Here is a 13,670-nt window from a genome sequence, read left to right as displayed (position 1 = left end):
TGCGCAAGGCAGCCGATTTTCGGCCTGCCGATATTCTCCCTTCCGGATGGGCCGAAGTCCCGTCGACGTGATGACCGTTCACGTCGACGTGAATCAAACCTCCTTTTCATCGGCGTGACCCGGTGCTCCAGGCTCACGCCAACCAGCGAGGAGGTGAGTGACGGCCTGGGGGGTTGGCTCTGGGCAGGAAATGGCGTGGCCGCAGACTGATTGCGTGAGGAGAGGTGTGTCTCGGCTTGTGTGTGTGTGTGCGGCGGGGTGGGGGGGGGGGTGGTTAGAGTAGGCTGGGCTCCGGGGGCGTGCCGGGAGGGGGTCCGTGCCGGGGTGGAGGTTGGGGGTTGGGGGGGGTCCGTGCTGGGGTGGAGGTTGGGGGTTGGGGGGGGTCCGTGCTGGGGTGGAGGTTGGGGAGGGGGTCCGTGCCGGGGTGGAGGTTGGGGGGGGGGTCCGTGCCGGGGTGGAGGTTGGGGGGGGGGTCCGTGCTGGGGTGGAGGTTGGGGGGGGGTCCGTGCTGGGGTGGAGGTTAGGAGGGGGGGTCCGTGCTGGGGTGGAGGTTGGGGGTTGGGGGGGGTCCGTGCTGGGGTGGAGGTTGGGGGGGGGGTCCGTGCCGGGGTGGAGTTTGGGGGGGGGCGTCCGTGCTGGGGTGGAGGTTGGGGGGGGGGTCCGTGCTGGGGTGGAGGTTGGGGGGGGGGTCCGTGCTGGGGTGGAGGTTGGGGAGGGGGTCCGTGCCGGGGTTGAGGTTGGGGGGGGGTCCGTGCCGGGGTGGAGGTTGGGGGGGGGGTCCGTGCCGGGGTGGAGGTTGGGGGGGGGGGGTCCGTGCTGGGGTGGAGGTTGGGGGGGGGGTCCGTGCTGGGGTGGAGGTTGGGGAGGGGGGTCCGTGCCGGGGTGGAGTTTTGGGGGGGGTCCGTGCTGGGGTGGAGGTTGGGGGGGTCCGTGCCGGGGTGGAGGTTGGGGGGGGGTCCGTGCTGGGGTGGAGGTTGGGGGGGGTCCGTGCTGGGGTGGAGGTTGGGGAGGGGGTCCGTGCCGGGGTGGAAGTTGGGGAGGGGGTCCGTGCTGGGGTGGAGGTTGGGGGTTGGGGGGGTCCGTGCTGGGGTGGAGGTTGGGGAGGGGGTCCGCGCCGGGGTGGAGGTTGGGGGGGGGTCCGTGCTGGGGTGGAGGTTGGGGGGAGGGTCCGTGCTGGGGTGGAGGTTGGGGGTTTGGGAGGGGGTCCGTACTGGGGTGGGTGATGGGAGGGCAAATGAGTTGGTCCACCTGGCCAGGTGCCAGCCTCCAACAGTTGGACCCATGCGGTCCATGCCACCTGGCTGGGGGGAGGAGGGGACATGGGCAATGATGACATGTCGTCGTTCCCCTCCCCCCCACCAGGTCGTCATGTTTTCAGACCATCCAGCGATGTTGGCCGCCGTGGTGGCAGCCGCTCATGTCTATGTTGCCCTGGATGAGGAGGAGGAGGAGGAGGAGGAGGAGGAGCGTGCCAGAGAGGCGGCGCAGGCTGCCGCAGAGGGGCAGGCGGCAGCCGCCCAGGCTGGAGGGACACCTGACCGACAGGACGAGGAGGGGGAGGAGGACGTCGCGGCCCCACGGCAACAGAGGCACCCGAGGGCGCCCCGTGTGTACCGGCCCCGGCAGTCATACCAGGACCTCACGGACCGGGAATGCAGGAGGAGACTCCGGATGAGCCGGGAAACCGTGGCACACATCTGCCACCTGCTGGCACACCTGTCACCGCGTGGCACTGGCGGGGGACACCCTCTCCCGTGTCCGTCAAGGTTACGGTGGCCCTGAACTTTTATGCAACGGGGTCATTCCAGGCACCGAGTGGGGACCTGTCCGGCATATCGCAGACATCGGTGCATCGGTGCATCCGGGCAGTGACAGATGCCCTTTATGCCATGGTGCGCCGCGACATCCGCTTCCCCGTGGACCGGGCCAGCCAAGATGCCCGGGCCGTGGGCTTCTCTGCCGTTGCCGGGTTCCCCATGGTCCAGGGCGCGATCGATGGGATGCACGTCGCCGTGCGGCCACCTGCAGAGAACAGGGCCGTGTTCACTAATAGGAAGGGGACCTATTCAATGAACGTACAGGTGGTCTGCGACCACCGCATGATGATCCTGCACGTCTGCGCCCGTCACCCAGGCAGTGTACACGACTCATTCGTGTTGTCGCGGTCATCCATCCCCGGCATGTACGAGGGACGCCATCCCCAGCTGAGGGGCTGGTTGCTGGGCGACAGGGGCTACCCATTGCGATCGTGGCTGATGACGCCTATACGGAGGCCACGCAATGAGGCGGAGAACCGCTACAATGATGCCCATGTAGCGACAAGGGGAGTGATCGAGAGGTGCTTTGGCGTGCTGAAGATGCGTTTCAGGTGCCTGGACCTCTCTGGGGGCGCCCTCCAGTATCGGTCAGATAGGGTTGGCCGCATCATTGTGGTGTGCTGCGTCCTGCACAACATAGCCCAGCAGAGGGGCGATGTGCCGCAGGCAGAGGAGGGCGGAGTGGAGGAGCAGCAGGAAGAGGCCCAGTCCTCCCCAGATGAGGGGGATGGGGGCAATGGTCAGGGCAGACGGGGTAGACACAGGCGGGTGGCTGTCCACCGTTACCGGCTGGCCCAGCGGGCACGGGACAGACTGATAGACGCCCGCTTCACTGACTAGATGGGCGTGGGAATCGGGTAGTATGGCCACAGACCGCACACCATGGCAACGGCCGACCACCCACACCCCCCACCCATCCACCCACCCAGCACCCTCACCCCCCTCCCCAACCCCACCCACCCCACCCGCATGCACACCACCACCCCCCATTGCCGATCCACCTGCGGCACAACGGGCCGGGCTCACACAGTTGCGGGTGGACGCGTGTCTATTGCAGGCCATGGAGGATGATGACAACCCGCCCTGCGGTGAGCTCCTGGCTCTACATCGTTGGACTATGTCTGACCCATGGCCACAGTACCACCATCCACCCGGACCATCCCTGCATGCGGCTGTGACACTGCAGCGCACGGTCCCGTCCTCTGCCCGGGGGATGTTGATGGCAGCCCAGGGGGAAGGGGGCAGACTCACCTGGGGCTGAGGTAAGACCACCCCTCACACACACACTTGCGCTCAACGTACATGACACCCCCGCACGCTTTGGACAGAGCACATAGGCAGCTTCTGTAGGTGTAACATTGACTTTAATAACCAAACGAGTTCATGCACGTGCCCTAGCCCCTAAAACTCATCTGTGCCCTGCACCCGTGCCAACTTACTCAGTGTCTAATTGTTTGGCCTTACGGGCCCTTTGACTACGCCTAGGTGGTTCCCCAGACGGTACAGCAGAACTGGAGGTGGACTCCTGTGATTCCTGCCCTCTGACACTGGATCCCTTTGGCGGCCGTTTCCTGGGGCGTCCTGGCCTAGATGGGCCAGGCTGCGGCCCGGGCGACTGGGATGGCGAGCTGCCAGCCTGTCCTGCCCGTTGCCCACCCGATGCACCTGGGACGGAAGGGGGGGAGTCCGAGGTGTCGCGGTGTACCGGGACCTCCCCTACAGAGGGAGCCGGGACGGACCACACCACCTCCTCCTCCCTCGGGGTGCCCGATGGCCCCCAGGCCTCTACATGGGTGGGGGATGCGAACGGACTGGCCATCCGACGCGCCCCCGACATCTGGCGCTGCCAGTCCTGGAGGCCCGTGCTGGTATCGACAGGGGTCTGCAGGTTTGCAGCCATGGAGCCCAGGGGGTTGTCGAACCCTGCCTGTGACAGTGCGACGCCGGCTCGCACATGGCCACTGGCGCCGATGCCCTCAGCGATGGCCTGCTGAGACTGGGCCATGGCCTGCAGAGACTGGGCCATGGCCTGCAGACACTGGGCTATGGCCTGCTGAGACTGGGCCATGGCCTGCAGAGACTGGGCCATGGCCTGCAGAGACTGGGCTATGGCCTGCTGAGACTGGGCCATGGCCTGCTGAGACTGGGCTATGGCGTTGAGCGCCTCTGCCATCTGGCGCTGGCACTGGCTCATGGCCTCCTGTGAGAGGGCAGCCATTTCCTGGGCCACAGACGCCGCCTGCACGGAAGGCCCCAGGCCTCGCAAACCGTTCCCCATGTCTGACACCGTCGCACCCATTGCCTCCACCGCGGACGCCACCCGTGCGGTGTCAGCCTGGGTGGCACGCATGACCGGGACCACTCCCAGCTCCTGGACGCGGGTGGACTCCTCCACCTGCGACCACAGCCGCCGCAAGCCACCCGTCACCCTATTCGCTCGTCTCCGTGTCGGTGGTTGCATCGGATCTATGTGTGGGTGTGGTAACTGCAGGAACCCGGGATCCATCTGGGCGGCAGATGTTCGCTTGGCCTGGGCTGCCCTCCGACCGCCCGGTCCCTCTGCTGCTCCTACCTCCACCTGCTGTACCGGGACGGCTGTGTTGTGCGCACCAGTGAGTGTACCAGACGCCTCATCACTAAAGTGCCCAACCGTGGTGAGTGTTTCTGCGATGGTGGAGGGTGTTGGTGACAGCAGTGGCGTTGTGTCGTGCTCTTCGTCCCACTCTGAGTCCATGGCACTTTGGGGTGGGGGTTCGTCTCCACCCATCCACTCTGAGTCACTGTCCGGTATTTCGTCTTCCCGGGTAGGGGTGTCCTGGGTAGTGCTGTCCCGGGTAGTGCTGTCCCGGGTAGTGCTGCCCCGGGTAGTGCTGTCCCGGGTAGTGCTGTCCCGGGTAGTGCTGTCCCGGGTAGGGGTGTCCTGGGTAGTGGTGTCCCGGGTAGGGGTGTCCTGGGTAGTGGTGTCCTGGGTAGTGGTGTCCTGGCTCGGATGTGACGGGGGCCTGTGGCTGCCCCCCTCATCGCTGGGTGGTCGCTCCCGCACGTGACGGGGGTGTCGTCTCCCTGTTGCTCCAGGTCTCTCCATCTCCCGTGGTGTGCGAGGGGCATCCTGCGGGCGTCGCATGCTGGAGGGTCCGGGTCTCTCCGTCTCCCGTGGTCTCCGAGGGGCATCCTGCGGGCGTCGCATGCTGGAGGGTCCGGGTCTCTCCGTCTCCCGTGGTGTGCGAGGGGCATCCTGCGGGCGTCGCATGCTGGAGGGTCCGGGTCTCTCCGTCTCCCGTGGTGTGCGAGGGGCATCCTGCGGGCGTCGCATGCTGGAGGGTGCGGGTCTCTCCGTCTCCCGTGGTGTGTGAGGGGCATCCTGCGGGCGGTGTGCATCTGCGGGGATGGGTGCCTGGACGTTTGGTCCTGCGATACACAATGAAGCATGCATGGTTAGACATCAGGCAGTGATCAGGTGATACGGGGGGAGGGGGATATAGGGGAGGGGGGATATGGGGACGGGCTGTTCGTGGCTTACTTGCTCGTGGGGCCCCGACCTCTGCATCAGCAACCTCCCGGTCCTCAGGTCCGCCAGCCAGTTCCAGGGCCCTTTCCTCGTGTACGGTCAGTGGCCTCTCATCAGCGGGCCCTCCTCCAGTCCTCACATGCTCCCTATTGTTGTGTGCGCGCTTCTCCTGTGGGGGGGGGGGGGTGGTGGCAGGGGTAAAAGGCAACAGTGTTAGGCAGGTATATGAATGCACGCCATCGGTTGCGCGTGCATTGCAGAGGTTAAGGTTAGGGCTGGATTCACTTGGGGATATGGGGGATATGGGGGAGGGGGGATATGGGGGAGGGGGGATATGGGGGAGGGGGGGATATGGGGGAGGAGGGATATGGGGGAGGGGGGTATGGGGGGAGGGGGGGATATGGGGGAGGGGGGATATGGGGGATATGGGGGAGGGGGGGTATGGGGAGGGGGGATATGGGGGAGGGGGGATATGGGGGAGGGGGGATATGGGGGAGGGGGGTATGGGGGAGGGGGGATATGGGGAGGGGGGATATGGGGGAGGGGGGATATGGGGGAGGGGGGATATGGGGGATATGGGGAGGGGGAATATGGGGGAGGGGGGATATGGGGGAGGGGGGATATGGGGGAGGGGGGTATGGGGGAGGGGGGGATATGGGGGAGGGGGGATATGGGGGAGGGGGTATGGGGAGGGGGGGGATATGGGGGAGGGGGGGATATGGGGGAGGGGGGTATGGGGAGGGGGGGATTTGTAGTATACATTTGTAGTATACAGACCACCAAACTGCAGTAGTAATGTTGAGAATAGCATTAGACAGGAAATTAGAGATGCATGTGATGAAGGAACATCCATGATTATGGGTGACTTTGATCTGCATTTAGATTGGGTGACTCAAATTAGTTACGATATAATAGAGCAGTGTTAACGGGATGGCTTTATGGACCAGTACGTTGAGGAACCAACAAGGAAACAGGCCACCTTGGACTGGGTGTTGTGCAATGAGAAACGATTAGTTAGCAATCTAGTTGTTGGGGACCCCTTGGGGATGAGTGACCATAATATGGTAGAATTCTTTATCAAGGTGAATAATGAGGTAGTTGATTCTGAGACCAAGGTCCTGAACCTCAATAAAGGTAACTACAATGGTATGAGGCATGAGCTGGCAATGACAGTCTGGGAAACAGTGCAGAAAGGGAGCACAGCGGACAGGCAATGACAGGCATTCAAGGAACGAACAGATGAACTCCAAATGTTGTTTATTCCTATTTGGCACAAGAGTAGAAATGGAATTGTGGCTAAACCATAGTTTACAAGGGAAATTAGAGATAGTAGTAAAAAAAATAATAGACCTAAGGATTGGGAACAGTTTAAATTTCAGCAAAGGCAGACCAAGAGATTGATTAAGAAGGGGAAAATACAAGTTGAAAGTAAACTAGCGGGGAACATATAAACTGACTGTAAAAGGTTCTATAGATATGCAAAGACAAAAAGATTAATAAAAACTAGTGTAGGCCCCTTACAGTCAGAGACGGGGGAATTCATAACAGGGAACAAAGAAATGGCTGAGGAGCGAAACTCATACTTTGCTTCTGTCTTCACAAAGGAAAACATGAATAATGTACTGGACATTCTAGAAGCACAAGTTTTAGTGAGGAGTTGAAGGAAATTAGTAAAGACATAGTTTGGGGGAATTTAATAGGATTGAAGGCGACAAAATCTCCAGGGCCTGATAATCTTCATCCCAGGGTACTTAAAGAAGTGGTGCCACAAATAGTAGATCCAATGGTGGTCATTTTCCAAAATTCTTTGGGTTCTTGAATGGTTCCTACAGATTGGAGGGTAGCAAATGTAACCCCGCTATTCAAAAAGGGAGGTAGGGGGAAATCAGGGAACTATAGACCAGTGAGCCTAACGTTGGTAGTAGGGAAGTTACTGGAGTCCATTATCAAGGATTTCATAGCACAGGTATTTGGAAAGCAGTGGTGCAATCAGACACAGTCAGCATGGATATACAAAAGGAAAATCATGCTTGAGAAATCTACTAAGATTCTTTGAAGATGTAACTAGTAGAGTTGACCAGGGAGAACTGGTGGATGTGGTTTATTTAGACTTGCAGAAGATTTTTAACAAGGTCTCACATAGCAGATTACTTTGTAAAGTTAAAGTGTGTGGAATTATGAGTAGTGTCTTGAGATTGATAGAAGGCTGATTAGCAGACAGGAAGCAAAAAGTTGGAATAAGTGGGTCACTTTCTGATCGGCAGGCAGTGACTAATGGGGTACCGCAGGGATCTGTGTGAGGCCCCCAACTGTTCACATTATATATTAATGATTTTGATGAGGGAACTAAATGTAGCACCTCCAAATTTGCAGATGTTATGAAATTGGGTGGGAGGGTGAACCATGAGGAGGATGCAGAGATGCTTCAGTGGGATTTGGACAGGCTGAGTGAGTGGGCACATGCATGGCAGATGTGGCATAATGCGGATAAATGTGAGGTTATCCACTTCAGTAGCAATAATAAGAAGGCAGATTATTATTTGAATGGTGTAAATTGAGAGGTGGATACTCAGCGATACCTTGGTATCCTCGTGCATCAGTCGCTGAAAGTAAGCGTGGAGGTACAGCAGATAGTAAAGAAGGCAAATGTTATTTTGGTCTTCATAGCGAGAGGATTTGAGTATAGGAATAGCGATGTTTTACTACAATTGTACAGGGCATTGGTGAGGCCACACCTGGAGTATTGTGTGCAGTTTTGGTGTCCTTATCTGAGGAAGGATGTTCTTGCTATGAAGGGAGTGCAGCAAAGGTTTACCAGGCTGATTCCGCGGATGGCGGGACTGTCATATGAAGAGAGACTAAGAAGGTTAGGATTATATACATTGGAGTTTAGAAGAGTGAGAGGGGATCTCATAGAAACTTACAAAATTCAAACAGGATTAGACAGGGTAGATTCAGAAAGAATATTCCTGATGGTGGGGGAGTCCAAAACTAGGGGTCATAGTTTGAGGATAAGTGTTGAACCTTTAAGGACTGAGGACATATGTCTTCACCCAGATAAGGTGAGGAGATATGTCTTCACCCAGAGAGTGGTGAATCTGTGGAATTCGCTACCTCAGAAGGTAGTTGAGGCCAAAACGTTGTGTAATTTCAAGAAGGAATTGGATACAACTTTTGGGGCTAAAGGAATCAAGGGGGGAAGGCGGGATCAGGGTATCGAACTTGATGATCAGCCATGATCATAATGAATGGCTGACTTGCCTCAATGTTTCACTCACTCTTCTCACACATACTCTCTCACATACAAATATTAGATACAGCTGAAGGTAATGTACTGTTACAGTTTATAATTATCTCAGTTTCTTTTGTGGCAAGTCTGCCATTTCCTGGATGAAATCAATGTTTTAAAATATGAACTGAAGGTCTGGTAAAACAAAAGATTCTGAACAAGTTATGAGGATTCTTGTTGAATTTCTGGAGGTTGGTTCTCAGGTGAACTCAATGTTGGAACTGGTTGCGGCAGTCCTCCTCTCAATTAGGATCTCCGACTTTTAAGCCATTGCCACTTATTAACTTGGCTGCTTGGGTGACCTGTGGCCACTTCGATGGATTTCTGCTGGAACTCTGCCTGCAAGCAGATTTTGCTGATTTTAAGAGCACATGGCTATCTCATCATGTGATATTTATAAATCCAAATTTATAATTTGAATAGGCAGCACGGTGGCATGGTGGTTAGCACAATTGCTTCACAGCTCCAGCGTCCCAGGATCGATTCCCGGCTTGGGTCACTGTCTGTGCGGAGGCTGCACGTTCTCCCCGTGTGTGCGTGGGTTTCCTCCGGGTGCTCCGGTTTCCTCCCACAGTCCAAAGATGTGCAGGTTAGATGGATTGGCCATGCTAAATTGCCCTTAGTGTCCAAAATTGCCCTTAGTGTTGGGTGGGTTACTGGGTTATGGGGATAGGGTGGAGGTGTGGGCTTGGGTAGGGCGCTCTTTCAAAGAGCCGGTGCAGACTCGATGGGCCAAATGGCCTCCGTCTGCACTGTAAATTTTATGAAATCTATGAAATCCCTTTTCTAAATAAGGTGGACAGTTATGTTTATTCTTTCTTTGTTGTGGATGTAATACCTTGTTTGAGATAGTCAGTGTCTTTGTGTTTGAATGATCCATTCAACTTGACATTGCTCTCTTTTGGATTATTTTGGGAAAGGGCATTGATTCAACATCAGTCTGGGATGTTCCTTTTGTTTCCTCTTGAGATAGGGCAGTGGTTCAACCCACACAAACAGTGAGGTGACCCCTAAGTGGCCATCTTTGCAGTCTTTCGTGGTCAGTTTTTAAAATTAAAAATTAATTTGAACTTCGGAATATACTGGGGTACATGATCTACAGAAGAGCCGACTTATATACCAGAACTGATGGATAGCCATTCGGCCTTGCTTGGCTAAAACCCAAGACAAAGGTGCATCAAGTCCTCATGAGAGATTTACTCTACACTCAGGAGGTCATGTCTGAGCACTACCTTCAACGGCAACTGTCACGCCTTCTCACATTTGTAAAGAATTTGGTTTGATCATCAGTATCAGAAAGACAAATGCCTCGGATGTTGCCATACCACCATCTATCAGCATCAATAATGTGATTATTGGAGGTTGGCGATAGCTTCACATCTATAGGCTCCACAATCATCATCAATCTGTCACTGATAACAATATACGCACATTGCTAAACTCGTAGCTTTATGCCTATGCTGAGTGTACGTGTGGAACAACAGATATCTGATTGAGAATACCAAACTGGAGTGTACCAAGCCTGCATCCTCAGTGTACCATTCTACAGTGATGAGACCTGGACAACATATGCTCGTCATTGGAAAAGGCTGAACAGTTCATATCATCACTGTCTCAGATATGTCCTCGGCATCTCTCAGAAGTCCTTGAGCATGCTAATTCCATCAGCATACACTCATTGCTAAGCTAACCATGTCTGCATTGGCTCACCCATGTTGATTGGATGGATGACGGTTTTATGCCCAAAGACTGTCTGTATGGTGAACTGGCCACTGGATCCCAACCTGCTAGGCATCCAAATCTACAAGGATACCTGCAAGTGAGATGTGAATATAGCTGACATAAACACAGACAATGGGAGACAGTGACTGATGGCCGTGACCTCTGGAGGCTGACTGTTTGAAAGGGCATTGGAAAAGGCAAGCTGAAATTAAAAACACAGCTTGCCATGAAGAAGCTAGTGAATTGCGCACCTTCTCAGCCCACTGAGCTTTCCAGCCATGCATTACACTCCGGATTGTTCTCTGGATTACGCTAGACAGGAGGAGGTTAATGACCTGGAGGGTTTGCTTCTTAACCTCAAAGTTAATTCTCCAATTCCTTTTGTAGAACCTCAAACCTTTTCCTTCCAATTGAACCATATCCTCTGGTTTCTCACACTCCAATTCCAGAAGCTTTTGCATTCACTTGGTAATGTCCTGAACCTGTGAAACAACGCAGCATTTGTGATTCTGCAAAACATCAACTTACCCCTCTTTCCCACCTATACTAAATCCACCATGGTTAATAATCACGTGCTCTTTCATGCCTTGTTGTCATTCATCGTAATCCTCCTCTGTATCACTATTTTGTTCACATCACTGGTTGACAAAAAGGTATGCCTATTAGCTCCACAAATGATCCTTTTTCTACCTTCATCTGTTGCCTCTCACCCAGTCCCCCTTCATGGCTTTCCTACTTCTAACATCCCACCCTCTGAAACATCTGTTTCAGAAAACCTTCTCCCTCCCAATATAATTGGGTGAGTCCAGTCTGCAAAGCTGTGCAACGTCTGCTTTGTACACTTCATGCATCCTTTTAAAAAATTCATTCATGTGATGTGGGTGCGCTGACTAGGCCAACATTTATTGCCCATCCCTAATTGCCCTTGAGAAGGTGGCGGTGAGCTGACATCTGGAGGAAGAGAATTCCAGGATTTTAACTCAGTGGCAGTGAAAGCGCGGTGATATATGTCCAAGTCAGGATAGTTAGTGACTTGGAGGGGAACTTTGAGATGGTGTGCCGCCTTTGTCCTTTTGCATCAGGAGCGCAGTACAGAATCATATATGACTCTTTTGTCATTCCCAAAATACATGCAACTTTTAAAATACATGCAACTTTTAAAATTAAAACCAGAGTGAGAAAAGAGAGATTCTCATGAGTTTGAAACTTGGTGAGAGGTGAGCAGTCGGAGAGTTCAAATATAGCAAGGCCCCAGATACAGATTGTAGCAAATCAAACAATGCTAAATCCTCAACAATAATACAAATTCTTGTAAACAATTTACATAAACATGTTCACCTATTCCCCGGGATACTAAGGAAAATACGAACAAATGTTAGCTGCAATTCCTTGCAAGATACCTTCATGAAATAAAGGTGTCCCTATGCCATAGATATGGTTGACAGAGCAAGGTATTTGCAAACTTAAGTCCATTTTAAAGCCAGAGTTTTGCTTCACAACTATCCAGAAAAAGAAGTCATGTTGAGTTCAAACTATTTATTTAAAACTTAACTATTTAAGGTTTTAGGTTTCTGTGACATTTTGGAACCTTGTAAGGTCGTTAGGTTATAAAGAAGAATAGCAATTCACACAGACACAGCGGCTTTCCTATCCTCAGGCTGCTTTAATTTTTTTAATTGCCTTTCTCAGCAGACAGAAATTATTTTCTTTTCTTCAATAAATTTAGAGTACCCAATGTTTTTTTTCCAATCAAGGAGCAATTTAGCGTGGCCAATCCACCTACCTTGTGCATCTTTTGGGTTGTGGGTGTCATGTTGGGTGTTCCGATGCACAAACGAACCAACACGGTTGTAGATGGTACAACTCTGTTTTAATGTTCTGTACAATAATAACTATTAACTTCTGGCTGTGGTTCGTACTTCACCAGCTAACCTGTGGACCCAGCCTTTGCACTATCTTGGTGAGGCACTCAGCACATGGTGTATGTCTGAGTGGCACGCTGTGAGCTCTGTGCTCTGAGCTATCTCCTGGTAGAATGAGCGGGAACTGTGGTGTTCCCTGTTTTATAGTGCGTGTGCTCTCACTGGTGATTGGCTGCGATATTGTGTGTGCGTTGGTTGGTCCAACTACCTGTCATCAGTGTGTGTGTGATTGCACCATGATATGTTAATGTGGATATCATGACAATGGGGGTGAGACCCACGCAGACACAGGGAGAATGTGCAAATTCCCCAGGGACAGTGACCCAGGGCTGGGATTGACCCTGTGAGGCAGCAGTGCTAACCACTGCACCATCGTGATGCCTAGCAAATTCAAACTGAACTATTTTAAAAGTGGTTAAGATAAAATTCATAAATATTGGGCAAGTTTCTCCAATAATGGGGCTATGTCCTTACACCAGTGTCAAAACGCGGGCATTTCACTCTGGACTTTCCTTAAGAAAGTCCTGAGTGATTCTCCAACCTGCAGGAGGTTTGCAGGGCCCCGGAGTGCTTCTCGCAGCTCTGGCTGTGGATACGGGGCCCTGCACGTCCGGTTGGGAGTCCGCATGCGCACGGCGGGCGTCCCATGCGACATGGCGGACTCGCACTGCGGACCCTGATGCAAGAAGACCCACGAGATCACGCGCGCCCGCGGATCGGTGCTTCCCGATCGCTTGCCTGGCCGTCCATGCGGCCCCCCCCCCCCCAGTGAAGGATCCCCCCACCACACCGTCGGGAACTCAGCCAGTTACACTCGCGAGGGGGCGTATGTCAATGGCGTAGACCGCCCACGCGATTCGCAGCGATTCTCCGGGGACCGGAGAATCACGGGAGCGGTGTTGAATCGGATTTTGGCGTAAACGCCCATTCTCCGCCCATGCGCCGATCGCAATTTCAGCGCAGAGGCTCGGAGAATTTTAAACCAATATAGAGCCCTAGAAAATAGCTGTATCATCAAAATCATACAGCTTGTTAAAAATTTAACTTTCTCAATGAAAGTCTTTTTCAGAAATGAAATTAAATCACATGTCATAATTTGGCATTTCAGCTTTATGGGGCACAAGGGATGTCCAAATGACGGCACGGACAGCAGATTCCAGGAGATCCCTCTTCCGGGATCTACCCGGCTCGCTATGCCTATCGAGGTCTTTTTAAAAAAAAATTTTTATTCAAGGCCTTTAACATATATACACAAAATACAGAATATCAGAAGAACGACACATCAACCCAACCAACAACCACAACCTTCCAATGCCCTGACATCAACACCCCACCACGTCCTTCCCCATTTTACCATTTTACCCCCATTTCCCCCCAACAATGCCCCCTCTCTCTTGCTGAAAACTCAATTC

This window comes from Scyliorhinus torazame, chromosome 14 (assembly GCF_047496885.1).
Source record: "Scyliorhinus torazame isolate Kashiwa2021f chromosome 14, sScyTor2.1, whole genome shotgun sequence".
Classification (NCBI taxonomy): domain Eukaryota; kingdom Metazoa; phylum Chordata; class Chondrichthyes; order Carcharhiniformes; family Scyliorhinidae; genus Scyliorhinus; species Scyliorhinus torazame.
Note: the sequence above shows the minus strand (reverse complement) of the source record.